This window comes from Chamaea fasciata, unplaced genomic scaffold (genome assembly GCF_029207755.1).
Source record: "Chamaea fasciata isolate MVZ Bird 193981 ecotype frontalis unplaced genomic scaffold, bChaFas1.0.hap1 SCAF_293, whole genome shotgun sequence".
NCBI classification, from domain to species: domain Eukaryota; kingdom Metazoa; phylum Chordata; class Aves; order Passeriformes; family Sylviidae; genus Chamaea; species Chamaea fasciata.
In genome coordinates this window covers 64,086-91,201 of record NW_027094378.1, presented here as the reverse complement: position 1 = coordinate 91,201, position 27,116 = coordinate 64,086, and the positions used below count along the sequence as shown (strand labels likewise).

At 54.2% G+C, this 27,116-nt stretch overlaps 1 long non-coding RNA gene across 1 annotated transcript; it reads left to right on the top strand.

Annotated features, from left to right (window-relative positions):
- Window positions 1–14,098: 14,098 nt before the first annotated feature.
- LOC136305133 (uncharacterized) lies at window positions 14,099–16,594 on the top strand. The gene is made up of 4 exons (XR_010725058.1): window positions 14,099–14,179; window positions 14,257–15,355; window positions 15,967–16,189; window positions 16,351–16,594. It is a non-coding gene; the product is annotated as an uncharacterized lncRNA (long non-coding RNA).
- The last annotated feature ends 10,522 nt before the right edge of the window (window positions 16,595–27,116 follow it).

Below are 27,116 nucleotides of genomic sequence, written 5' to 3'. Positions count from 1 at the left end.
GAGATGCCTCAAAATCAAAGGTTTGAGTGGGATGGAGTTTCGTTTGGATGAAGTCTGGACTTTTCCAGGGAGCCGGCCGGAGTGCAGAAGTGATGGAAAGCTTTTGCAGGTGGGTCCCACTGGAGGTGTGCTGAAGGCAGGGATGGGCGTCCCTTGCCTGAGGGAAAGGCACTTGCAGAGGCCACTGCTGGGGCTCGGAAAGGAGCTGAGCTCCTGCAGGGAGCTGTGTCCTCCCGAGGGCACAGGGGCTGCCTCAGCACAGGCCGGCCAGTGCCTTCTCCTGCTCTGAAACATCACCTGGAGCCCGAGCTCAGGGGGGTGGCTGAATTCCAGGGAAATCTGACAGGTGACCCCCAGGGGGTGAGGGTTATAATTAACCAAATCTATGGAATAGAAACCTATCCTGTCCCCATCCTGCTGAGCTTCCTTGGAAGCTCTGCTGGTTCCTGACACGTCTGGCATTCAAGCAGCAGCTCTGCGTGGGAATATCCGTGCTCCGTGAGGCACTGTGAGGTTATTGCAGCGGGAACTGAGCAGGGAATTCGGGGCCGTGGGTATAATTCATCTAAACTAGCAAAGGTGACAGTGAACCCCAAATCTGGGCACCACACAGAGAACAATCTTTGTGCTGCCCTGTCAGCTCAAGCCCCTGGGCTGGGAAGTTTTGGGAGTCAAACATATGGAATGATAGAAATCACAGCAACTGGTGTCACCCCGAGGGACAGTCCAAGTCCCAGACAATTCCTCTGCAGTCCCCTGGGGGGGAAAACACCCTCTGTCTGCCAGGAGCCCTGACTCTGTTTCTCCTATCAGCTGTGTTGGGCTTTAAGAACTTGAAATAACTTTGAAGCCAAAGAAATCACCTTTTCCTTCTGGTTTGATTGTGTTTTTTTGTTGTTTTTTTTTTTTTTTTTTTTTCTTTCAGATGCTGGACTTGCTTCTGTGGATGTGTGCTGAGCTCTGGCTGCAGGGGACTGTCAGGCCTGAATGGCTGTGAGTCTGTGTTCTTCTCGCTGGGGAAGCGGAAATAATTATTAATTAGACTGCAGAAATGTTTTCAGAAACCTTTCCCCTTTCCTGCCCTTTGCTGGTGGATCTTCTCTTTCTGCCTTTGACTTTACAAAGCTGTTCCCTGATGTCAATTCCCCTGCCTGAATTCCTTGCAGCTCCTAGCTGGGAAAAACTGGGATGATGTCCTAGGGATGTTCTTAGGGGAGGACAGAGATGAGATTTTTGCCTGTATTTTTCTAATATTTTCTAAAATTTCAGGGAGCTGCTCCTGCTCCTGCCCCTAATCCTGCTGCTGCTGCACAAGTGGAGCCTTGTCAGCGAAGACCTGCATCTGCAGGAGGCCCCGCAGGCCCTGGCTGGGAAGTGCCAAAACAAAGAAGTGATCAGTAAGTGCTGAACTGCTTCCAGGAGGGCATATTTTGTTGCAGCCGTTACAGACCAACCGTGTGGTGCTGGTGACTTTGTGTGAGTTGCTTTATTAAAGCCAATCGTTGGTAAGGGTTTTGAGCATCCCTTGGATAGCCCTTGGAGCTCTGGGTGCCCTGGCTTTCCCCTAGGTGGCCCTGGGGGCGCCCTGGCTGTCCCCTAGGTGTCCCTGGGGTGCTCTGGCTGTCCCTGGGGTTGCCCTGGCTGTCCCCTAGGTGTCCCTGGAGTGCCCTGGCTGTCCCCTAGGTGTCCCTTGGGGTCCACGGGCTGTCCACTAGGTGTCCCTTGGGGGGACCTGACTGTCCCTGGGATGCCCTGGCTGTCCCCTAGGTGTCCCTTGGGGTCCACGGGCTGTCCACTAGGTGTCCCTTGGGGGGACCTGACTGTCCCTGGGATGCCCTGGCTGTCCCCTAGGTGTCCCTGGGATGCCCTGGCTGTCCCCTAGGTGTCCCTGGGGGTGCCCTGGCTGTCTTTTAGGTGTCCCTGGGGGTGCCCTGACTGTCCCCTAGGGGTACCTTGTCTGTCCCTGGGGGGGCCCTGGCTGTCTTCCTAGGTGTCCCTGGGGGTGCCCTGGCTGTCCCTGGGGGTCCCTGGCTGTCCCATAGGTGTCCCTAGGGGTGCCTTGTCTGTCCCTGGGGGGGCCCTGGCTGTCTTCCTAGGTGTCCCTGAGAGGCCCTGGCTGTCCCCTAAGTGTCCCTGGGGATGCCCTGGCTGTCCCCTAGCTGTCCCTGGGGGTGCCCTGGGTGTCCCTGGGGTGCCCTGGCTGTCCCCTAGCTGTCCCTGGGGGTGCCCTGGCTGTCCCTGGTGTGCCCTAGCTGTCCCCTACGTGTCCCTGGGGGTGCCCTGGCTGTCCCATAGGGGTCCCTGGGGGTACCCTGGCTGTCCCCTTGGTGTCCCTGGGGGCGCCCTGGCTGTCCCTGGGGTGCCCTGGCTGTCCCCTAGGTGTCCCTGGGGTGCCGTGGCTGTCCCCTTGGTGTCCCTCGGGGTGCCCTGGCTGGCCCCTAGGTGTCCCTGGAGGTGCCCTGGCTGTCCCCTTGGTGTCCCTGGGGGTGCCCTGGCTGTCCCATAGGTGTCCCTGGAGGTGCCCTGGCTGTCCCCTTGGTGTCCCTGGGGGTGCCCTGGGTGTCCCTGGGGTGCCCTGGCTGTCCCCTAGGTGTCCCTGGGGGTGCCCTAGCTGTCCCTTAGATGTCCCTGGGGGTGCCCTGGCTGTCCCTTATGTGTCCCTGGGGGTGCCCAGGGTGTCCCTGTGGGTGCCCTGGCTGTCCCCTAGCTGTCCCTGGCGGTGCCCTGGCTGTCCCTGGGGTACCCAGGCTTTCCTTTAGGTGTCCGTAGGGGTGCCCTGGCTTTCCCGTAGTTGTCCCTGGGGTGCCCTGGCTGTCCCTTTGGTGTCCCTGGAGGTGCCCTTGCTGTCCCTTGGGGGGCCCTGGCTGTCCCTGAGGGGGCCCTGGCTGTCTTCTAGGTGTCCCTGGGGGGCCCTGGCTGTCCCCTAGGTGTCCCTGGGGTTCCCTGGCTGTCCCTGGGGTGCCCAGGCTTTCCTATAGGTGTCCCTGGGGGTGCCCTGGCTGTCCCATAGGTGTCCCTGGGGGTGCCCTGGCTGTTCCTTAGGTGTCCCTGGGGGTGCCCTGGCTGTCCCTTAGGTGTCCCTGGGGGTTCCCTGGCTATCTGTGGGGTGCCGTGGCTGCCTCTGGGGTGCCCTTGATGTCCCCTAGGTGTCCCTGGGGTGCCCTGAGTGTCCCTGTGGGTGCCCTGGCTGTCCCCTAGGTGTCCCTGGGGTGCCCTGGCTGTCCCCTAGGTGTCCCTGCCTCGCTCGTATCCTCGACTCCGCCTCCGGCGCCATGGTGACACCCCTCCCAGTCTGGACCGGTGTGGCCACACCCCCTCCCCTGGGGCCATTAGACCCATCCCAGTACAGACCAGTAAGGCTCCGTTTGCCCACCATCGACCCCCACACGCCTGCCAGTTCGTCCCAGTCCACTCCCCGTCCATCCCAGTTCTCTCTGATCACCCTCCCAGTGCTTCCAGTCCATCCCAGTCCCGCAGGTGCTGGTGCTTGTGGCTTGATCAGCTGCTGCCTGTCCGCAACGTGGAGCGGGTCAAATGAGGCCTCAGGGGGAGGGGGGGGCGGATTTTGGGGGGTCCTGGGGGTCCCGAGTTGTCCTGGAGGGGTTTGGGGGGTTTTGGGGGGTCTGCGGGGAGTCTCAAGGGGCTGCTGTGGGTGTTTTTGGGGGGGCTTCGGGAGGTTTGGGCGGCCCATTTGAGGCATCAAAGGAACCTGAGGAGGGTTTTGCGGGCTCCTGGAGGTCGGGGGGGCCCTGGGGGTGGTTTGGGGGGCACTGGGGGGATCCAGCCCGTGACCCCCCCCGTTTTTGACCCCCCCCCCCCCCCGAGCTGTTTCGGTCTCATCGACGCCCTCCTGAAGCCCAAGGGGGGGTGGGCGCTGGGCCCCCCCCGCTGTCCCCTCCCCCTGCCACCCCCCGCGACGCCCTGCAGGTGAGGGACCCCCAAAAACCCCTCCCCAGACCCCAAATTCACCCCTGGGACCCCAAAAAAACCCCCAGAACCTCTCCCCGGACCCCAAATTCAGCCCTGAGGCCCCAAAAAACCCCCAAACCTTTCCCCATGAACCCCAAATCCACCCCTGGGACCCCCCAAAACCTCCCCGGGACCCCAGATCCACCCCGGGACCCCCAAATCCATCCCTTGGACCCCCAAAAACCCCCAAATCCATCCCTGGGACCCCCCAAAACCTCCCTCCAAACCCCAAATTCACCCCTCGGACCTCCAGAATCCTTCCACAGGACCCCTCAGGGGTCGTTCCCCACGAAAAAGTGCGGGAAACGTGAGGGGAGAAAAAGGGCGGGAAACGTGAGGGGAGAAAAAGGGCGGGATCAAGTGGAGGGGATCAATGGAATTTTGGGGGGGGTCAGCGACGCTGAGGAAGGATCAATGGAATATTGGGGGGGCATCAATGACATTGGGGGGGTCAGTGACACTCGGGTGGGGATCAATGATGCTGTGGGGGGGTCGATATCAGCTCGGGGGGCGGCCATGGGTTTTTGGGGGGCCGCAACGCAGGCAGCCGTGCTGGGTTTGGAGCGGGGGGGCCCCTTCAACCTCTGGGGGGGCCCTGGCTGTCCCCTGGCTGTACCTGGGGGTGCCCTGGCTGTCCCCTAGGTGTCCCTGGGGGTGCCCTGGCTGTCCCTGGGGGTGCCCTGGCTTTCCCTGGGGTGCCCTGGCTGTCCCATAGGTGTCCCTGGGGGTGCCCTGGCTGTCCCTGGGGGTCCCTGGCTGTCCCATAGGTGTCCCTAGGGGTGCCTTGTCTGTCCCTGGGGGGGCCCTGGGGGGGCCCTGGCTGTCCCCTAAGTGTCCCTGGGGGTGCTCTGGTGTCCCTGGGGATGCCCTGGCTGTCCCCTAGCTGTCCCTGGGGGTGCCCTAGGTGTCCCCAGGGGTGCCCTGGCTGTCCCCTAGGCGTCCCTGGGGTGCCGTGGCTGTCCCCTTGGTGTCCCTGGAGGTGACCTGCCTGTCCCCTAGGTGTCCCTGGAGGTGCCCTGGCTGTCCCCTTGGTGTCCCTGGGGGTGCCCTGGCTGTCCCATAGGTGTCCCTGGAGGTGCCCTGGCTGTCCTCTTGGTGTCCCTGGGGGTGCCCTGGGTGTCCCTGGGGTGCCCTTGCTGTCCCCTAGGTGTCCCCGGGGATGCCCTGGCTATCCCTGGGGGGGCCCTGGCTGTCCCTGGGGTGCCCTAGCTGTCCCCTAGGTGTCCCTGGGGGTGCCCTGGCTGTCCCCTTGGTGTCCCTGGGGTACCCTGGCTGTCCCTTAGATGTCCCTGGGGTGCCCTGGCTCTCCTTGAGGTGCCCTGGCTGTCCCTTATGTGTCCCTGGGGGTGCCCTGCCTGTCCCCTAGGTGTCCCTGGGGTTGCCTTGGCTGTCCCCTAGGTGTCCCTGGGTGTGCCCTGGTGTCCCTGGGGTGCCCTGGCTGTCCCCTAGGTGTCCCTGGGGGTGCCCTGCCTGTCCCCGAGGTGTCCCTGGAGGTGCCCTGGCTGTCCTTGGGGTGCTCTGGCTGTCCCCTAGGTGTCCCTGGAGTGCCCTGACTGTCCCCTAGGTGTCCCTGGGGGGTTCCATGGCTGTCCCCTAGGTGTCCCTGGGTGTGCCCTGGTGTCCCTGGGGTGCCCTGGCTGTCCCCGAGGTGTCCCTGGGGGTGCCCTGGCTGTCCTTGGGGTGCTCTGGCTGTCCCCTAGGTGTCCCTGGAGTGCCCTGACTGTCCCCTAGGTGTCCCTGGGGGTTCCATGGCTGTCCCCTAGTTGTCCCTGGGGGAGCCCTGGCTGTCCCTAGGGTGCCCTGCCTGTCCCCTAGGTGTCCCTGGGAGTGCCCTGGCTGTCCCCTAGGTGTCCCTGGGGGTCCCTGGCTGTCCCCTAGTTGTCCCTGGGGGAGCCCTGGCTGTCCCAAGGGTGCCCTGCCTGTCCCCTAGGTGTCCCTGGGAGTGCCCTGGCTGTCCCCTAGGTGTCCCTGGGGGTGCCCTGGGTGTCCCTGTGGGTGCCCTGGCTGTCCTTTAGGTGTCCCTTGGGGTACCCTGGCTGTCCCCTAGGTGTCCCAGGGCTGCCCTGGCTGTCTCTTAGGTGTCCCTGGGGGTGCCCTGGCTGTCCCCTAGGTGTCCCTGGGAATGCGCTGGCTGTCCTTGGGGGCGCCGTGGCTGTCCCCTTGGTGTCCCTGGGGGTTCCCTGGGTGTCCCTGCGGAGGCCCTGACTGTCCCCTAGGTGTCCCTGTGGGTGCCCTGGCTGTCCCTGGGGTGCCCTGGCTGTCCCCTAACGGTCCCTGGGGGTGCCCTGGCTGTCTCCTAGGTGTCCCTGGGGGTGCCCTGGGTGTCCCTGGAGTGCCCTGGCTGTCCCCTACATGTCCCTAGGGGTGCCCTGGCTGTCCCCTGGGTGTCCCTGGGGTGCCCTGGCTGTCCCTTAGGTGTCCCTGGAGGTGCCCTTGCTGTCCATTGGGGGGCCCTGGCTGTCCCTGTGGGGCCCTGGCTGTCCCCTAGGTGTCCCTGGGGGTGCCTTGTCTGTCTCTTGGGGGGCCCTGGCTGTCCCTGTGGGGGCCCTGGCTGTCTTCTAGGTGTCCCTGGGGTGCCCAGGCTTTCCTTTAGGTGTCCCTGGGGTGCCCTGGCTGTCCCCTAGGTGTCCCAGGGCTGCCCTGGCTGTCTCATACGTGTCCCTGGGGGTGCCCTGGCTGTTCCTTAGGTGTCCCTGTGGGTGCCCTGGCTGTCCCCTAGGTGTCCCTGGGGTGCCCTGGCTGTCCCTGGGGTGCCCTGGCTGTCCATTAGGTGTCCCTGGGGGGGCCCTGGCTGTCCCCTAGGTGTCCCTGCCTCGCCCGGATCCTCGACTCCGCCTCCGGCGCCATGGTGACACCCCTCCCAGTCTGGACCGGTGTGGCCACACCCCCTCCCCTGGGGCCATTAGACCCATCCCAGTACAGACCAGTAAGGCACCGTGTGCCCACCATGGACCCCCACACGCCTGCCAGTTCGTCCCAGTCCACTCCCCGTCCATCCCAGTTCTCTCTGATCACCCTCCCAGTGCTCCCAGTCCATCCCAGTCCCGCAGGTGCTGGTGCTTGTGGCTTGATCAGCTGCTGCCTGTCCGCAACGTGGAGCGGGTCAAATGAGGCCTCAGGGGGAGGGGTGGGCGGATTTTGGGGGGTCCTGGGGGTCCCGAGTTGTCCTGGAGGGGTTTGGGGGGTTTTGGGGGGCCTGGGGGGAGTCCTGGGGGCTGCTTTGGGTGTTTTTGGGGGATCTTCGGGAGGTTTGGGTGGCCCATTTGAGGCATCAAAGGAACCTGAGGAGGGTTTTGGGGGCTCCTGGAGGTCGGGGGGGGCCCTGGGGGTGGTTTGGGGGGGCACTGGGGGGTTCCAGCCCGTGTCCCCCCCCCGTTTTCCCCCCCCCCCCCCCCCCGAGCTGTTTCGGTCTCATCGACGCCCTCCTGAAGCCCAAGGGGGGGTGGGCGCTGGGCCCCCCCCGCTGCCCCCTCCCCCTGCCACCCCTGCGACGCCCTGCAGATGAGGGACCCCCAAAAACCCCTCCCCGGTCCCCAAATTCACCCCTGGGTCCCCAAAAAAACCCCAAAACCTCTCCCCGGACCCCAAATTCACCCCTGAGGCCCCAAAAAACCCCCAAACCCCTCCCCATGAACCCCAAATCCACCCCTGGGACCCCCCAAAACCTCCCCAGGACCCCAGATCCACCCCGGGACCCCCAAATCCATCCCTTGGACCCCCAAAAACCCCCAAATCCATCCCTGGGACCCCCCAAAACCTCCCTCCAAACCCCAAATTCACCCCTCGGACCTCCAGAATCCTTCCACAGGACCCCTCAGGGGTCATTCCCCACGAAAAAGGGCGGGAAACGTGAGGGGAGAAAAAGGGCGGGAAACGTGAGGGGAGAAAAAGGGCGGGATCAAGTGGAGGGGATCAATGGAATTTTGGGGGGGGTCAGCGACGCTGAGGGAAGATCAATGGAATATTGGGGGGGCATCAATGACATTGGGGGGGGTCAGTGACACTCGGGTGGGGATCAATGATGCTGTGGGGGGATCGATATCAGAGGTTATCAGAGGAAATCGCCGCCGCCGTCCTCCCGTGCCCAGAGCCCCGCCAGGACTCCAGCGCAGCTCCGGCTGCAGGCGGAGCAGGAGCGGCTCCTGCCGCCCGCAGCGATCCCGGTCCCGATCCCGACCGCAACGCCAGCCCGGTCCTCAGGCCCCGAGACCCACAGCCCGCCCGCCGAGGGGGGCCGCACCGCTCGGGAGCCGCAGCCGACACTGACAGGACCCGAACCAGAACGCCCGCTCCCATTCCCGGCCCCGCCTGGCTCCTCGCAGGGCCGCGAGCAACCTCGGCTCGGCTCAGCTTCGAGGGGCGGGGCGGGGCCGCGGGCGATGGTCCCGCCCCCATCCCGGGCAGCGCGGGGCGCCGGGGCGGGCTCGGGGCGGAGCCGGGGCGGGCTCGGGGCGGAGCCGGGGCGGGCTCGGGGCGGAGCCGGGGCGGGCTCGGGACAGAGCCGGGGCGGGCTTTGGGCGGAGCCTGGGCGGAGCCGGGGCGGGCTTTGGGCGGAGCCGGGGCGGGCTCGGGGTGGAGCAGGGGCGGGCTCGGGGCGGGGTCGGGGCGGAGCCGGGGCGGAGCCGGGGCTCTTTGAGGCGGGGCCCGGAGGCAGCCGGGGCCGGGCAGTACCGGGGGCGCGGCTTCAGGGGCGCGGGGCGGGTCCCAAGTGCACGGCGCCGGGACCCCACCGGGGCGTTCCACACCGAGCCCATAGAGCAGCAGCTACTTCCGCCACCCTTTTGAATCCCCGCGATTGGCGGGCTCGCTGAGGCATCGGCAGTGCTGATTGGACAGCGGGCCCCGGGAACCGCCCCCGGCCCGCGCTGAGGGCCCGGGGCCTCCGCCCTCAGACCGGCTCCGGCTCCAACCCGGCCCGGGCTCTGCTCCGGTCCCCCCGGCCCGGCCTGAGGGCCCGGGGGCTCTGCCCCGAGACCGGCCTCGCCCCTCCCCGCCTCGCCTCGTGGTAGATTTCTGTTTGGTTTGTGGGAAGAAACAGTTGTGAGAAGTGAGATTTGTGCTGGAGAGGTGCTGCTGGGAAGAAAGGATGGAGTAAATCTGCTCCGAGGATGTGTGATGAAGAATTCAGGGTAAGGGTTGGGCAATATTTATAAACTGTCTCCATATTTCCCTGTATCTCTGGGTGTTTGGATTTAGCCTGGGATTGTCAGCCAAGTTATAAACAAGCCAACCCGGCTACTGAACTCCCAATAAACGTTTGGAACCCTTGCACAGAAAGACAAGTTAGCAACGATTCCAAAGGAAAAATTGTAAATGGAGGGTAACGATTGCGGGGGGATTTCCTTGGGGATTATGACCCTCACACATACGGAATTTAGGAGGTGGAATCCCAGTTTCAGCCTTGGGCACGTGCAGGAGAAGAGGGGTCGTTATCCCTATCAAGGAAAGCCCGGTGCCCCAGCGCGTCAGGTGCGGACAACGAATTCTCCGGGGATGAGCACAAGTCCCCTCTTCCCGTGCCCCGACACTCGGACTGGCAGCAGCTGCAGGTGAGAGCTGTCACAGGATGGTGAGGCGACAGAGCAGCCCCAGGTGTGACCGTCAGGATGAGGAGGGCAGCAGAGCCGCCACAAGTGTGAGCTGTAAAGGATAATGAGGGGCCGGTTCTAGCCGGGGGCGGTTTAATAGAGGAGCCCGAGTTCACTTTGGCATCGGGCCGTGAGGAGTTCAGCGTGGTTTCTGCGGTGGTGGGAAAGCTTCTTACAGCGCCTGCAGGAGCACGTGGATGTGGGGGGTTTCTTTGTGCCGGACAGCAGTAGCAGGTAAGCCAGCATGGGTTTGTAGGGGAGATTTTTTTTTTCTTTGCAGCTTTGTCTTACTAATTTCTCTGTGGTGCTCCCAGGAAATAAAAGGAGTTATGGAGAGAAAAGGAGTTCAAATTCAGTGAAGAAACTCTTCTTCTGTGGTTGTCAGTATTCAAACTGAAGAAAACTTTCCACCTGGATTTTTAATGAGTTGTGGTATTTCTATGTGGTTTTTATTAAGTATTATGCTCTTGGGTGGCGTGTAGTGTTTTGTCTGATTTTTGATGTTATGAGTAATTTGGTTTTTGAGTGAGGATAACTTTGTTGGAGGGGTTGTTTGTATTTGAGGTAGAATTAATTTAAGTAGCTTTTTTTGCTAGACTTCTGATACGTGGTATTGGGGTTTTGTGTGTGATATGTAGGGATTCAAGTTGGGTAGGGCTATTTTTTCTGTTTAGTGGCTTTGAATGATTTATTGTGTAGCTTTATCTTGTTTGTAGATGGTGTATGGTGAGAGATATGGTTTCTTTTTCGTGTTAGGTTTTGTAGTTTACATGTCGGTCAGAGTATTTTTGAACTGAGTTCTGTTGAATTGTTTTTGGTGAGATACAGTGTTTTTTGAGGGTGTGTTTTCTAAGGTTTACAATGGTGTAATTGGCTGTAGTGTGAGATGTAAAGGAGGTTTTTATTTATTGGGTGGTGGTTTTTATTATGGTGAGTGTGTAGTATTTGTTTTGATGGGTTTGGGGTAGTGTGATGTAGCTAATTTATTAGGGTTTTCTAATATTTATAATTCAATTATTGTTTATTGTATTACAGGGATTTATTTATTTAGCTTGTTTGGTTTTAGTGTGTGTTCTATAATTATGGAAAATTTGGGAGATGCTGTTTATAGTTGAATGGATCTTTTAGTTTTAGGATTGAGGGGGTTGCGGGTATATATTTTGAAGTTTTTTTGAGGGGATTGGACATGGGGGTTATTTTTATTATATTTGGTAGTTGGACTTATAGTAATAAGAGTTGGCTTTTTTTGCTGCATTATTTTTTGTTTTTTCTTTTCTAGTATTCTTGTATTTGTGTGGTCAGGGTAGTGGTGGTTCTGGTGCAGCTGTAAGCCTCCATTATTGTTTGTGTGTTTTAGGTGGTCCACTGGTATTACAGGGAGACCCCCTCACTGACCGGCCAACAGATCTGCTGAGATTGTACATCAGCATTTGGTTTTCTCTATGGTACCTGACTAAGAGACAGCAGTCTGGTGACAGCAAGGAATTCCCAGAGGTGGAGCTGGATCTCAGCAGTCAAGCTGACGTGGGCAAGGTGAGCAGTGACTGGTGGACAGAAGCAGTTGCTATTGTTCAAGTCTCACTTGCTGGTGCAACTCTAAGCATTCACTGTTCTTTTTTTTTTTTACTTTAGGTTGTCCCCTTGCCAGATGTGCTGGCCCCAGAGGCCAGATGGGTGCAGCATTAAGGTATACTTGTGGCATGCTTCAGTCAGACTGGGGAGGTTGCTGTTTCACAGTAACTCAGCATGATTTTTTGCTTCTTTTGTTTCTTTGCAGGTGCCACTGCTGTCCCAGGCGTGCTAAGGAATAGAGAGAGCCGGTGAGTTGCCCTTTAGGCAGGGTGACCCATAGGTGAGCGATGCGCTCAGCATTTACTTTTTCCTTTTGCTGGGTCCACTCCTGTCAGCCTCTGGAGCGGAGTGAAGATCTGAGGGGGAGCTGGGGCAGCGGTGCAGAGGAGCCCTGGGGATTACTCTTCTGGAGGGGGATAGTCACATTTCCTGTTTTGTGATCCTAGGTAGCGCGAGGAGGTGCGGAGACAAAGTCTGGATACGGCAGCCCCAAAGCGGATGCTAAGAACATGTCTGAGATGCTGAGAACGTTCTGTCGAGGACGGACATTCCACTCGTGTTCCAAAAGCTAAGTGTTGGGGCTGGTGGTCAGGAGAAGGGAAAAAACCTTTTCAGTCCCGGGAGGTGATTTAAAGTTACCTTAGAAGAGAAGGCCCTAGTGGGGTGGTCCCTTCAAAAGTAAAGGGTGAGGGTTTCTCCTCAGCTTCACCAGAGCCTTTGCTGGGCGGGGCAGTTCTGACCCATCTCCATGTTCTAGGGAGCTTCACATTATTGGCCTTCTTTTAGAGTCCACAGGGTTAGGCTGCAGCAGGGGATTCCTGGCCCAGGAGCGTCCTGATTAGGAGCAATGCTAGTTGCAAGGCGTAGGGTTAGTAGGGTTCAGCAGGGGGAGTTTACAGTGGCACACAGAGGCTGAAGGAGGGCTTGAGAAGTAAAGGACTCGAGGTCTAGAGAACACACAGTGAAAATCGGGGGTATAGCCTAGGATACAAGTCAGAGTACAGGTATCCCGGCCCTCACAGCGCTGCTGCCAACACTGTTTCCCTGAGAGCAGGTGCAGGCAGCAATCTTAATGCTAGACAATGCCAGAAGTCCTGAGAGGTGCAGGCAGTAACCCTAAGCTAGGGCCAGGCAGGAAGTGACAGTGGTGGGGCAGAGTCCACAGGGTTGAGGTTCACCGGGGATGTCCACCCTGCGTTCCTGTCCTGCTCTAACCGGGGATGCTCACACCCCTAATGGAGGCCACGGTGGGTGGGCTCAGTGCCAGTAATTCCTCTAAGGCTTTGGCGCTGCGAGCGTCAGCCTCCGAGCTCAGCTGAAGCACACACGGGGCCCGAGGACCCGGTCCTGCTTAAGAGACGGTGAATAGCAGAGCTGCTGGTTTTTGGCTGATGTGCAGCTAAGATTATGCTTTGATATTTGGTTTTCTTTATTGTAGCTGACTAGGAGACAGCAGCCCAGCGACAGCAGGAATTTCCCTGAGGGAGAGGCGGCCTTCTTTGGCACCCAGCGTGGATTCACCTTCCCAGACGTCTGAGAGATAAGTGGAGGGCTCGGAACTAGGGAGGGGATGAAAGCAGGGTGCCAGGGCAGGGGTCACCGGGAGGGATTTTTTCAGTCGGGTTTGGAGCTGGGGATGTCCCAGATGTGACCCCTTAGGCTACATGAAGGGAGAGTCTCATTCTGAATCACAGGGCTGAGGTGTGCAGGGCAGAGCAGTCCCAGGGTGTGTTGTGTCTCTTGTGCACTCTGTGTCTTTTGGGTGTCTTGTCTTTTCCTTTAGTCCTTTCAGGGGCCTGTCAAAACCTCTGGCATCAGTCTTAGCATTTCTGATCTCTGTGCTCCTCAGCCAGGTGCCTTTGTCTCAGCTGCTCGGACACTCATCAGAATCCATCTCTCTTCACAAGCATCCAGTCTGATGCCTTTTCAGGTCTTGTTCTGAGCTGTATTGACAGCCGTGCACCGCCCTGATCCATTCCGGCGGGTTAGGTCTTGTGAGAATGCAAAGGCAGGTAGAGGATTCTGACCGTAGGATTCTCGGGCATCCATCTCTGTGTTTCTTGGGATAAGTCATCCCGATGGCATCTTGTTCCTGCAGGGTTCTCTGAGCCTGGCCAGCTCACCATCCATCTTACCTAGGTCATCTCATTCTGAGTTCTCTGGACCCTCAGGGTCATTCTTCTTGCCCAGAGTTTTCTGTCCCTGTTGTGTCCCCTCGTTTTTCCTGTGCTGTGTCATGGGTGTTGGTGTGTGTTTGGCTGGGAGCTGCTCTGCCTTGATGCTCAGTCTGGGTGTAGAAGTAATAGGATGAGTCCTGGGGACTTGCATTTTGTGATGTGGGGATGTGGGGTGTAGTTAGACTGTCGAGGGTATTCCTAGATTGGCACAAGATGTGTGGAGCTGTCAAGGTATCCTGCAGCACTCTGACTTTTGTCCAAACTTTCTTTCAGATGCAGAGAGATGAAATCTGTGGCAGAGCCCCCCATCCTGGGTGAGGGGGCTCCCCTGAGAAGGTCAGTCCCTGTTTGTGTTTGCAGGGGAGGTGTAAATGATGGCTGTGTTACAGCTCTGTTCTTTGTCTTTATTTTTAGGTGGTAAAGCCGGATCTCAGCAGTCAAGCTGACGTGGGCGAGGTGAGCAGTGATGGGTGGACAGAAGCCGTTGCTATTGTTCAAGCCTCACTCGCTGGTGCAACTCTAAGCCTCCGTTATTGTGTGTTTTAGGGAGTCCACTCGCAGGAGGCCGAGCTCCCCTCTCACCAACCGGACGACAGACCCGCGTCACCTCACCCGTGAGCCCTCCGGGAGCATTCCAGGAGTCTGTGATGGAGCCTTGATCTTCTCCTTGTGAAGGCCCCATCCAGGTAGGCTTGGATAACGGCCGAGGAGTTGAGGTGAGTCAGGGAGGAGAAGGAGGGAGGGTCCCCTCAAGTTCCAGCGCTGCCACGTCACCTTGTCTGCTCTTTACCCAGGCAGACCCTGCGACGCCGGCGTTGGCCTCTGAGCGCAGCTGAAGCGCGGGGCCGAGGACACAGGCAAGCTTAGGAGACAGTGAGTAGCAGAATTGCTGGTTTCTGGCTGATGTGCAGCTAAGATTATGCTTTGATGTTTGGTTTTCTTTATTGTAGCTGTGTAGGAGACAACAGCCCAGCAGCAGCAGGAATTTCCCTGAGGGAGAGGCGGCCTTCTTTGGCACCCAGCGTGGATTCACCTCCCTAGACGTCCGAGAGATAAGTGGAGGGCTCGGAGCCAGGGATGGCTTGAAAGCGGGGTGTGGGATCAGGGGCCACTGGGAGGGATTTTTTGAGTCATTTTTGGTGACAGGGATGTCCAAGATGTGACCCCTTAGGCTACATCAAGGGAAGGTCTCATTCTGGATCACAGTGCCGAGGTGTGCAGGGCAGAGCAGTCCTGGTGTGTGTTGTGTCACTTGTCTGTTGTGCTCTCTGTCCTTTGGGTGTCTTGTGTGTGCTGTCTTTTCACTTAGCCCTTTGAGGGGCCTATCAAAACCCCTGGCATCAGTCTTAGCATTTCTGATCTCTGTGCTCCTCAGCCAGGTGCCTTTGTCTCAGCTGCTCGGACACTCATCAGAATCCATCTCTCTTCACAAGCATCCAGTCCGATGCCTTTTCAGGTCTTGTTCTGAGCTGTATTGACAGCCGTGCACCGCCCTGATCCATTCCGGCGGGTTAGGTCTTGTGAGAATGCAAAGGCAGGTAGAGGATTCTGACCGTAGGATTCTCGGGCATCCATCTCTGCATTTCTTGGGATAAGTCATCCCGATGGCATCTTGTTCCTGCAGGGTTCTCTGAGCCTGGCCAGCTCACCTTCCATCTTACCTAGGTCATCTCATTCCGAGTTCTCTGGACCCTCAGGGTCATTCTTCTTGCCCAGAGTTTTCTGTCCCTGTTGTGTCCCCTCGTTTGTCCTGTGCTGTGTCACGGGTGTTGGTGTGTGTTTGGCCGGGAGCTGCTCTGCCTTGCTGCTTAGTCTGGGTGTAGGGGTACGAGGGTAATAGTGCCGGGGGCTTGAAATTTGTGATGTGGGGTGTAGTTAGACTATAGAGGGTATTCCTAGATTGGCACAAGATGTGTGGAGCTGTCAAGGTATCCTGCAGCACTCTGACTTTTGTCCCAACTTTCTTTCAGATGCAGAGGGATGAAATCCGTGGCAGAGCCCCCCATCCTGGGTGAGGGGCTCCCCTGAGAAGATCGATCGCTATTCAAGGTGAGAGTCACATATTTCACATTTTTTGGCACTCCAGTGCAGGCCACCTGCGTTTACAGCTTCAAACAGGTGAGTCCCTTGGTAACCCCCCTGGGCAGCAGCTGGAGCCTGCTCCGGGCTGGGCTGAGGGAGCAAACACTTGTGGTTGACACAGCTCCACACTGAGGGTACTTGGGAAAACACCTGCCTTGTCCTGGATTTTTTTTTTTTTGAGCTTTTTACACGGTTTTAATCATCACCTTGGTAAAAATAAATGGTAAGGACTGAAAACATGAGAGGCTGGCAGGTTATGCTCATGAATGAGAACTTTTTTTTAAAATAACTTTGCGGCCTATATCTTAATTTTGAGACTCTCTTTTTTGGCTGACTTTACTGTAAAAAATCTAATTTTAATTTAGCTGCCTCAATAATGTTTTTATTGTACAAATATGTTCTAGCGGCAGGAGCTTAAAGTAGTAACACCAACATGCCACCTCTGGAATAAATCCCTGCGTCTCCTCAGACCTACTGGTTTGCAGTAGCGTTTGTACACCTTTCGCTGCAGCTGTGGTTCTTAATAACTGGAAGTCCAGGGATTCTGGGCGATTCCCTTAAGTTCTCCTGTTTTGTAGGAGCTGCACGGTGAGGTCAGCATTCTGAGGGAGGCCCTGGCACAGCTGCCAAGGGCAAGGAACGTGGAGCATCCCGGGGCTTCTCCCACCCGAGTTTCTCCCGGAGCGTGCTGCGTGTCATGCCGGATGTTTAACCCGGGTTTGGGGTGTTCTCCTGCAGTCCCAGCTCTAACTGCTGCCCCTGAGCCCCGGCCTTGCTCTGTCCCAGCACTGAACCTGGCAGGTGGGTGTGCTTTTCCAGCCCTTTAATCCCACGGGCAATCCCAGATTCCCGGAGCTCCCCGAGGCACAGCCTGGCCTCCCTCGCTGGGAGCTGCATTTCAGTCTGCCTGGACCAAGGCCATCCTGTTTGAGACTTTATTCCTGTTGCTTTTCCTCTTGCAGGTAGTTGGCGAAAAGGAGAGAGCCAGTAGGAAGTGAAGCCACTGGAAGGCCTTATCCCAGTCCAAGGTTCCCACTTTTCTTTCTGACTCCTGGATAATTGCCTGGCCATAACTGGACAGAGACTGTCAGTTTGATTTCCTGCCTTTTCCAATAAATCCTTGCTTTCAGCTGGAGTGTATTCCTGGTGTCATCCCCCTCCTCGTCCGTGGATGTGTAAATAAAATTCCTGACTTGCCGAGTCCAATTTTGTTATTGCAGGAAGTGTGGTGCTTTTGTTCCACTGAAACTTCCCAACTCTGCTGAGAGTTTCCGATGTCAAATACAAGTAAGATTCGAGTTTCTTTGCATTGTTACTCCCACAAAACACAGATCATTCTTGGATAGGAGTAGCTGGACCTGTTGAATTTCCACTTCCCTTTAAAATTAGAGCAGAGGAAGCAGATTTAAATTTGTTCCATGAACTTCCACCAACTTGATGACTGTTCCAAAAGTTTGCAGTGTTAGAAATGCCTGAGCTTGTTTTCCAGGCAAGCTGGGATTTAGATGTTATTTCTTCCTTTTATTTGATGTTTTTTCTCTCTCTGATTCTAGTAAGAGAATATATTTTTTTTTTCCAGTTTTCCATCCTAATTGGAGTTTTTGTACCTTGTAGGGCACATTTCCAAGGAAATTTACCAAATTCATGTTGGTAAAGCAGGAGCTATTCAGCACCATGCTGCCACTTTTTTCCTTTCAACCCCTTAACAGGTCTCATTCTACCCATACACAGTATTACCAGCAATAACTTGGTGTCGAGGTGTATTTCAGAGGTAGCAATAAAACAAAGTTGACATTTTATTTTGTGCCTCTCTGAACCTCTTTGTTTATTAACAAAGAACTCCAAAACAAAGCAAACAGAAAAACAAAAACCAAAACAAAAGCCCCTACAAACACTGCCCCCCAAGAAAAAACAATGACAGAGAAAACATGCCAACATTATTAAATAAAAATTAAATCTTTACCCCTTAGAAAACGAGGCTAATTTAATTTTAATTCATTGTGGTTCTGATGTGTTAGGTAAATGAATTCATATAGTTTAAAAAATAAACAAGTCAACACAAATTAAATAAATACAAAAATAGAAAAATATAAGTAACAAAAATAGAAATATAAAATACAGTTTTAAGGGGTGAGAAAATCTCTAGAAAAGCTAAAGCTTTTACAGTATCCCCTAAATAGGTGGTACTCTCTTAACTGCTGCAGAGCGTTGAAACAAGCCTAGAGAAGCTTCAGTGTGCACCAAAAGCAGCTGCTGCTATAGGAAACCGGTGTTGTTTTAAGACCTCCCCCTCCCAAGTTCCTTGCACTTTGTGTTCACAGAGAAGTCACACGAGTCCTGATATATTTTTCCTTTCTTCAAGGATGATGACAACAAGAAAAGTCAACTCTTTAATTTTTGCTTATCCCTAGCAAGCAAAGCCCGGTGCCCCAGTGTGTCGGTGCAAACAGTGAAATGTCTGCAGCAAGTTCCCTCTGCCCCGCCCTCACCCTCGGGCTGGCAGCAGCTGCAGGCGTGAGCTGTTAGGATAACGAGGGGACAGAGCAGCCGCAGGTGTGAGCTGTAAAGGATAATGAGGGGCAGGTGGCTCCTGCCCGAGCTGCTTACGCGGGGAGCCTCAGCTCACTCTAGCGTGGAGCTGCCGGAGGGAGCAGCTTCTGCGAGGCTCTCTGGAGTGTCTTACGGGATGATGGCGAGCTCGTCTTACAGAGTTTGGGGGAACCCTCGGATATGGAGTATTGCTTCAGGAGATGCCGAGGGACAAACCTTTGTGCCGGGCAGCAGGAGCAGGTGAGCCGGTGTGGATTTGTAGGGGGGACTTTTCTCCTTTTCCCTTTCAATTTTGTCTTCCCAATCCTTCCCTGGCGTCCCTAGAAAAAAAAAAAAAAGGGGGTTTTGAGGACAAAAGAGTTTAAATTGAGGAAAGAAACTCCTTTTATTGTCTGTGTTCAAACTGGGGGAATCCCCCTTCACCTGGGATTTTAATAAATAGTGGTACTTCTATGCGGTGCTTTTATTACTTTATTACTTATATGGTGCTTTTATTCAATATTGCATTCTTTGGTGGTACATAGTGTTTCATGTTATTTTTTGGTATTATTTATTGCCTGTAATTTGGTTTTTGAGGGAAGGTAACTGTATGGATGGGTTTGTTTGTATTTGAGGTAGAATTAATTTAAGTAACTTTTTTTTTTTTTTTAAATAGGCTTCTGATACGTGCGATTGGGGTTTTGTTTTTGTTTATTGTATGTAGGGATTCAGATTACCTAGGGCCAGCCTGGCCGGTGGAGGTTTTGTTAGATGCAATTTTAATATTTTTAAAAGTTTTTTTCTGTTTAGTTGTTTTAAGGTGGTTTTCAATAATTTTTTGTGTAGTTTTATTTTGTTTGTAGATGGTGTATGCTAAGGGATACGGTCTATTTATTTGGTGGTAGGTTTCTTAGTTTACATGTCGATCAGATTGTTTTTGAACTGAGTTTTATTGTTGAAATTTTTTTTTTTGGTGAGATATTGTATTTTTAAAGGAAATGTTTTCTAAGGTTTACAATGGTGGAAGTGGCTGTAGGGTGAGGTATAGGGGAGGTTATTTATTTAGCGGTGGCTTTTATCATGGTGAGTATGTAGTGTTTGTTTTGGTGGGTTGAGGTAGTGGAATGTAGGTAATTTTTTGTGTTTCCTAATATTTGTAATTGGATTATTGTTTATTATAGTATAGGGGTTAATTTATTTGGCTTGTTTGATTGCAGTATATGTTTTATACTTATGGATCATTTGAAAGGTATTGTTTATAGTTACATTGATTTTTTTGGTTTTGTGTGTATTTATAAGTGGTATTTTTGTTTTGATGGTTTGAGGTTTATGGGTTTCTTGAGTTAGGAATGATTTGTTTTGGTGTTTTTAATTGAAATTTATTTGTGACTTCTTTGTTGTGTAGTTTGATTTGTTTGTTGCTGTCGGGGTTTAGGGTAAATTTGGGAGGAAACCTTTGAATGGGGTTCTTCTGGAAAGTAAACCTAAACAGTCTCTTTCTTTTAAACTGCTTTTGCAAAGAATTTCTTTGGAGAAAAGTGGGAAAACCTATTTGTTTAACAAACAAAGTGGTCGCAAGCATAAAGAATGAATAATATGAAATAATAAAACTTTTTGTTATTTTGAAGCGAGATGGTAACTTCAGAAAGTCTTTGCTGTGGGCTGTAGCTGAGCTCTTTTGGTCTCTTATCAGCTGTTCTGGTGTTGATAAAATGCTCAGGTGCAGGCCCCGTGGGCTGCAGGTGCCAGCTCTCGGCGCTGCTCTGGGTTTTTCAGTCTGCAGCAGGTTTAAACAGTCCTAAGAAAAAGGAAAACAAATAGCGAGGGAACTTCTCTGCCCTAACTAGCTGAAACCAAGAGCAAAGCACATCTTTGTGCTGCAGTCTGTCTGTGCTTGAGCTGAATATATGAGAGAGGGTATTCAGAGGAGTGAAAGTCGTTTTCTTAAAACAAACTGCACCCATTTTCTTTCTTGCTTAGCTCTCAAAATCAGTCTTAAAGGTCCAGAACAAGCGACTGGGGATACAAGCGGCATAAACTCACCCTAGGGCATTCTATGTCTTATCCCCATATCATAAACTTACCAAAACAAATTAAATTCTAACTCTAGGAACACATACATTCCACACACTTATGTCTTTATAGAAGCAACATACAGCTGTATACAGACAATGGTAGCGATAGTTAATAAACAGTGATGCTTACAGATGGTTCTTACTTAACAGTTAGATTTTCTGGACGTTCACATCCGTGTTGTTTCATTTTTCTGTGCTGTTCACTATGTGCAACTCGGTTGCAGTCATTTTGCAGTCTAAGGGGAGTCAAGGTTGCAGCTACTGACAGCTTGGACCTGGGAGTAAAGTGCAGCAGTGTTCAGAATTGAAAGTGGCAGAAGCCCACTCCGGGGCACAGAGCTCTGTGCAGGAACGGTGGGTCTCTTCTGTGGGAAGCTAAACTCACCCCTCCAAGTTCCTGATGTCAGTTTGCAGGTGTTTGGCAGTCTAAGGGCAGCCAGGGTTTCAGCTTCTGGCAGCTTGGTTATGGGAGTAATGTGCACTGTTCAGAATTGTAAGTGGCAGAAGCTCACTCCGGGGCACAGACCTCTGTGCAGGAACGGGGACCCCTTTTCTGGGGAAACTAAACACACCTCCCTGGATCCGATTGTCAGTTTTAAGGAGCCATTTGGCAGTCTAAGGGGAGCCAGGCTTCCAGCTACTGACAGCGTGGATCTGGGAGTAATGTGCACTGTTCAGAATTCTAAGTGGCAGAAGCCCACTCCGGGGCACACAGCTCTGTGCAGGAACAGTGGGTCTTTTCTCTGGGAAGCTAAACTCACCCCAGTAGGTTCCTGATGTCAGTTTGCAGGTGGCATTTGGCACTCCAAGGACAGTTAGGGTTCCAGCTTCTGACAGCTTGGTTCTGGCAGTAATGTGCACTGTTTAGAATTCTAAATGGCAGAAGTCCACTCCCGAACACGGAGCTCTGTGCAGGAACGGTGACTGTCTTTCGTGGGAACCTAAACTCCCCCCATCAGGCTCCTGATGTCAGTTTATAGGACAGATTTGGCACCCCAAGGACAATAAGGGTTCCAGCTCCTAGGAGCTTGGATATGGAAGAAGTGCAGCAGTGTTCAGGATTCTAAGTGGCAGAAGCCCACTCCGGGGCACAAAGCTCTGTGCAGGAACAGTGGGTCTCTTCTGTGGGAAGCTAAACTCACCCCCCGAAGTTCCTAATGTCAGGTTGTATGAGACATTTGGCACTCCAAAGACAGTTAGTGTTTCAGCTTCTGGCAGCTTGGATCTGGCAGATATCCTGTGCTGGACTTATTTTCAGCAGGCAGAAGCCCACTCCCCGGCACACAGCTATGTGCAGGAACGGTGGCTGTCTTTCGTGGGAACCTAAACTCCCCCCATCAGGCTCCTGATGTCAGTTTATAGGATAGATTTGGCACTCGCAGGACAGTAAGGGTTCCAGCTTCTGGGAGCTTGGATCTGGCAGATATCCTGTGCTGAATTTTTTTTTAGCAGGCAGTAGCCCTCTCTGGGTCAGAGGGCTCTGTGCAGGAAGCGTCGCCCCTTTTCTGTGGGATCTGGACTCACCGCATCAGGTTCCTAATGTCAGGTTGTAGGAGACATTTGGCACTCGCAGGACAGTTAGGGTTCCAGCTTCTGACAGTTTGGTTCTGGGAGTAATGTGCACTGTTCAGAATTCTAAGTGGCAGAAGCCCACTCCGAAGCAGAGAGCTCTGTGCAGGAACTGTGGGTCTTTTCTGTGGGAAACTAAACTCACCCCAGCAGGTTCCTGATATCAGGCTGTAGGAGACATTTGGCACTCCAAGGACAGTAAGGGTTCCAGCTTCTGGATGCTTGGATCTGGCAGAAGTCCTGTGCTGAACTTATTTTTATCAGTTAGCAGCCCACTCCGTGGCCGAGAGTTCTGTGCAGGAACGGTGGGTCTTTTCTGTGGAAAGCTAAACTCACCCCTCCAAGTTCCTGATGTCAGTTTGCAGGGGATGTTTGGCAGTCTAAGGGCAGCTAGGGTTTCAGCTTCATGGCAGCTTGGTTGTGGGAGTAAGTATACTGTTCAGAATTCTAAGTGGCAGAAGCCCAGTCCCGGGCACAGAGCTCTGTGCAGGAACAGTGGCTCTCTTCTGTGGGAAGCTAAACTCACCCCCGAAGTTCCTAATGTCAGGTTGTAGGAGACATTGGGCACTCCAAGGACAGTTAGGGTTCCAGCTTCTGACAGCTTAGTTCTGGGAGTAATGTGCACTGTTCAGAATTCTAAGTGGCAGAAGCCCACTCCGGGGCACAGAGCTCTGTGCATGAACAGTGGCTCTCTTCTGTGGGAAGCTAAACTCACCCCTCGATGTTCCTAATGTCAGGTTGTAGGAGACATTGGGCACTCCAAGGACAGTTAGGGTTCCAGCTTCATGGCAGCTTGGATATGGGAGAAGTGCAGCAGTGTTCAGAATTCTAAGTGGCAGAAGCCCACTCCCGGGCGCAGAGCTCTGTGCAGGAACGGTGGGTCTTTTCTGTGGGAAACTAAACTCACCCCAGCAGGTTCCTGATGTCAGGCTGTAGGAGACATTTGGCACTCGCAGGACAGTAAGGGTTCCAGCTTCTGCATGCTTGGATCTGGCGAAAGTCCTGTGCTGAACTTATTTTTATCAGTTAGCAGCCCACTCCGTGGCCGAGAGTTCTGTGCAGGAACGGTGGGTCTTTTCTGTGGAAAGCTAAACTCACCCCTCCAAGTTCCTGATGTCATTTTGCAGGGGGTGTTTGGCAGTCTAAGGGCAGCTAGGGTTTCAGCTTCATGGCAGCTTGGTTGTGGGAGTAAGTACACTGTTCAGAATTCTAAGTGGCAGAAGCCCACTCCCGGGCACAGAGCTCTGTGCAGGAACAGTGGCTCTCTTCTGTGGGAAGCTAAACTCACCCCCCGAAGTTCCTAATGTCAGGTCATAGGAGACATTTGGCACTCGCAGGGCAGTTAGGGTTCCAGCTTCTGGGAGCTTGGATATGGGAGAAGTGCAGCAGTGTTCAGAATTCTAAGTGGCAGAAGCCCACTCCCGGGCACAGAGCTCTGTGCAGGAACGGTGGCTGTCTTTCTTGGGAACCTAAACTCCCCCCATCAGGCTCCTGATGTCAGTTTATAGGATAGATTTGGCACTCGCAGGATAGTAAGGGTTCCAGTTTCTGTGAGCTTGGATCTGACAGATATCCTGTGCTGAATTTTTTTTCAGCAGTCAGTAGCCCTCTCTGGGTTAGAGGGCTCTGTGCAGGAAGCTTCGCCCCTTTTCTGTGGGATCTGGACTCACCGCATCAGGTTCCTAATGTCAGGTTGTAGGAGACATTTGACACTCCAAGGACAGTTAGGGTTCCAGCTTCTGGGAGCTTGGATATGGGAGAAGTGCAGCAGTGTTCAGAATTCTAAGTGGCAGAAGCCCATTCCCGGGCACAGAGCTCTGTGCAGGAACAGTGGCTCTCTTCTGTGGGAAGCTAAACTCACCCCCTGAAGTTCCTGATGTCAGGCTGTAGGAGACATTTGGCACTCGCAGGACAGTTAGGGTTCCAGCTTTTGACAGTTTGGTTCTGGGAGTAATGTGCACTGTTCAGAATTCTAAGTGGCAGAAGCCCACTCCGAGGCAGAGAGCTCTGTGCAGGAACTGTGGGTCTTTTCTGTGGGAAACTAAACTCACCCCAGCAGGTTCCTGATGTCAGGCTGTAGGAGACATTTGGCACTCCAAGGACAGTAAGGGTTCCAGCTTCTGGATGCTTGGATCTGGCAGAAGTCCTGTGCTGAACATTTTTTTATCAGTTAGCAGCCCACTCCGTGGCCGAGAGTTCTGTGCAGGAACGGTGGGTCTTTTCTGTGGAAAGCTAAACTCACCCCTCCAAGTTCCTGATGTCAGTTTGCAGGGGATGTTTGGCAGTCTAAGGGCAGCTAGGGTTTCAGCTTCATGGCAGCTTGGTTGTGGGAGTAAGTACACTGTTCAGAATTCTAAGTGGCAGAAGCCCACTCCGGGGCACAGAGCTCTGTGCAGGAACAGTGGCTCTCTTCTGTGGGAAGCTATACTCACCCCCCGAAGTTCCTAATGTCAGGTTGTAGGAGACATTGGGCACTCCAAGGACAGTTAGGGTTCCAGCTTCTGGGAGCTTGGATATGGGAGAAGTGCAGCAGTGGTCAGAATTCTAAGTGGCAGAAGCCCACTCCGGGGCACAGAGCTCTGTGCAGGAACGGTGGGTCTCTTCTGTGGGAAGCTAAACTCACCCCCCGAAGTTCCTAATGTCAGGTTGTAGGAGACATTTGGCACTCGCAGGACAGTTAGGGCTCCAGCTTCTGGGAGCTTGGCTATGGGAGACGTGCAGCAGTGTTCAGAATTCTAAGTGGCAGAAGCCCACTCCCGGGCACAGAGCTCTGTGCAGGAACGGTGGGTCTTTTCTGTGGAAAGCTAAACTCACCCCTCCAAGTTCCTGATGTCAGTTTGCAGGGGGTGTTTGGCAGTCTAAGGGCAGCTAGGGTTTCAGCTTCATGGCAGCTTGGTTGTGGGAGTAAGTACACTGTTCAGAATTCTAAGTGGCAGAAGCCCGCTCCCGGGCACAGAGCTCTGTGCAGGAACAGTGGCTCTCTTCTGTGGGAAGCTATACTCACCGACTAAGTTCCTAATGTCAGGTCGTAGGAGACATTGGGCACTCCAAGGACAGTTAGGGTTCCAGCTTCTGGGAGCTTGGTTCTGCGAGTAATGTGCACTGTTCTGAATTCTAAGTGGCAGAAGCCTAATCCGGGGCACAGAGCTCTGTGCAGGAACTGTGGGTCTCTTCCGTGGGAAGCTAAACTCACCCCCCGAAGTTCCTAATGTCAGGTCGTAGGAGACATTTGGCACTCGCAGGACAGTTAGGGTTCCAGCTTCTGGGAGCTTGGATATGGGAGAAGTGCGGCAGTGTTCAGAATTCTAAGTGGCAGAAGCCCACTCCCGGGCACAGAGCTCTGTGCAGGAACCGTGGGTCTTTTCTGTGGAAAGCTAAACTCACCCCTCCAAGTTCCTGATGTCAGTTTGCAGGGGGTGTTTGGTAGTCTAAGGGCAGCTAGGGTTTCAGCTTCATGGCAGCTTGGTTGTGGGAGGAAGTACACTGTTCAGAATTCTAAGTGGCAGAAGCCCACTCCCGGGCACAGAGCTCTGTGCAGGAACAGTGGCTCTCTTCTGTGGGAAGCTATACTCACCCCCCGAAGTTCCTAATGTCAGGTTGTAGGAGACATTGGGCACTCCAAGGACAGTTAGGGTTCCAGCTTCTGACAGCTTGGTTCTGGGAGTAATGTGCACTGTTCAGAATTCTAAGTGGCAGAAGCCCACTCCGGGGCACAGAGCTCTGTGCAGGAACGGTGGGTCTTTTCTGTGGGAAACTAAACTCACCCCAGCAGGTTCCTGATGTCAGGCTGTAGGAGACATTTGGCACTCCAAGGACAGTAAGGGTTCCAGCTCCTGGATGCTTGGATCTGGCAGAAGTCCTGTGCTGAACTTATTTTTATCAGTTAGCAGCGCACTCCGTGGCCGAGAGTTCTGTGCAGGAACAGTGGGTCTTTTCTGTGGAAAGCTAAACTCACCCCTCCAAGTTCCTGATGTCAGTTTGCAGGGGGTGTTTGGCAGTCTAAGGGCAGCTAGGGTTTCAGCTTCATGGCAGCTTGGTTGTGGGAGTAAGTACACTGTTCAGAATTCTAAGTGGCAGAAGCCCACTCCCGGGCACAGAGCTCTGTGCAGGAACAGTGGCTCTCTTCTGTGGGAAGCTAAACTCACCCCCCGAAGTTCCTAATGTCAGGTTGTAGGAGACATTAAGCACTCCAAGGACAGTTAGGGTTCCAGCTTCTGACAGCTTGGTTCTGGGAGTAATGTGCACTGTTCAGAATTCTAAGTGGCAGAAGCCTACTCCGTGGCCGAGATTTCTGTGCAGGAACTGTGGGTCTCTTCTGTGGGAAGCGAAACTCACCCCCCGAAGTTCCTAATGTCAGGTCATAGGAGACATTTGGCACTCGAAGGACAGTTAGGGTTCCAGCTTCTGGGAGCTTGGATATGGGAGAAGTGCAGCAGTGTTCAGAATTCTAAGTGGCAGAAGCCCACTCCCGGGCGCAGAGCTCTGTGCAGGAACGGTGGGTCTTTTCTGTGGGAAACTAAACTCACCCCAGCAGGTTCCTGATGTCAGGCTGTAGGAGACATTTGGCACTCCAAGGACAGTAAGGGTTCCAGCTTCTGGATGCTTGGATCTGGCAGAAGTCCTGTGCTGAACTTATTTTTATCAGTTAGCAGCCCACTCCGTGGCCGAGTGGAACGGTGGGTCTTTTCTGTGGAAAGCTAAACTCACCCCTCCAAGTTCCTGATGTCAGTTTGCAGGGGGTGTTTGGCAGTCGAAGGGCAGCTAGGGTTTCAGCTTCATGGCAGCTTGGTTGTGGGAGTAAGTACACTGTTCAGAATTCTAAGTGGCAGAAGCCCACTCCCAGGCACAGAGCTCTGTGCAGGAACAGTGGCTCTCTTCTGTGGGAAGCTATACTCACCGACTAAGTTCCTAATGTCAGGTTGTCAGAGACATTGGGCACTCCAAGGGCAGTTAGGGTTCCAGCTTCTGACAGCTTGGTTCTGGGAGTAATGTGCACTGTTCAGAATTCTAAGTGGCAGAAGCCCACTCCCGGGCACAGAGCTCTGTGCAGGAACTGTGGGTCTCTTCTGTGGGAAGCTAAACTCACCCCCCGAAGTTCCTAATGTCAGGTCGTAGGAGACATTTGGCACTCGCAGGACAGTTAGGGTTCCAGCTTCTGGGAGCTTGGATATGGGAGAAGTGCAGCAGTGTTCAGAATTCTAAGTGGCAGAAGCCCATTCCCGGGCACAGAGCTCTGTGCAGGAACGGTGGCTCTCTTCTGTGGGAAGCTAAACTCACCCCCTGAAGTTCCTGATGTCAGGCTGTAGGAGACATTTGGCACTCGCAGGACAGTTAGGGTTCCAGCTTCTGACAGTTTGGTTCTGGGAGTAATGTGCACTGTTCAGAATTCTAAGTGGCAGAAGCCCACTCCGGGGCACAGAGCTCTGTGCAGGAACGGTGGGTCTTTTCTGTGGGAAACTAAACTCACCCCAGCAGGTTCCTGATGTCAGGCTGTAGGAGACATTTGGCACTCCAAGGACAGTAAGGGTTCCAGCTTCTGGATGCTTGGATCTGGG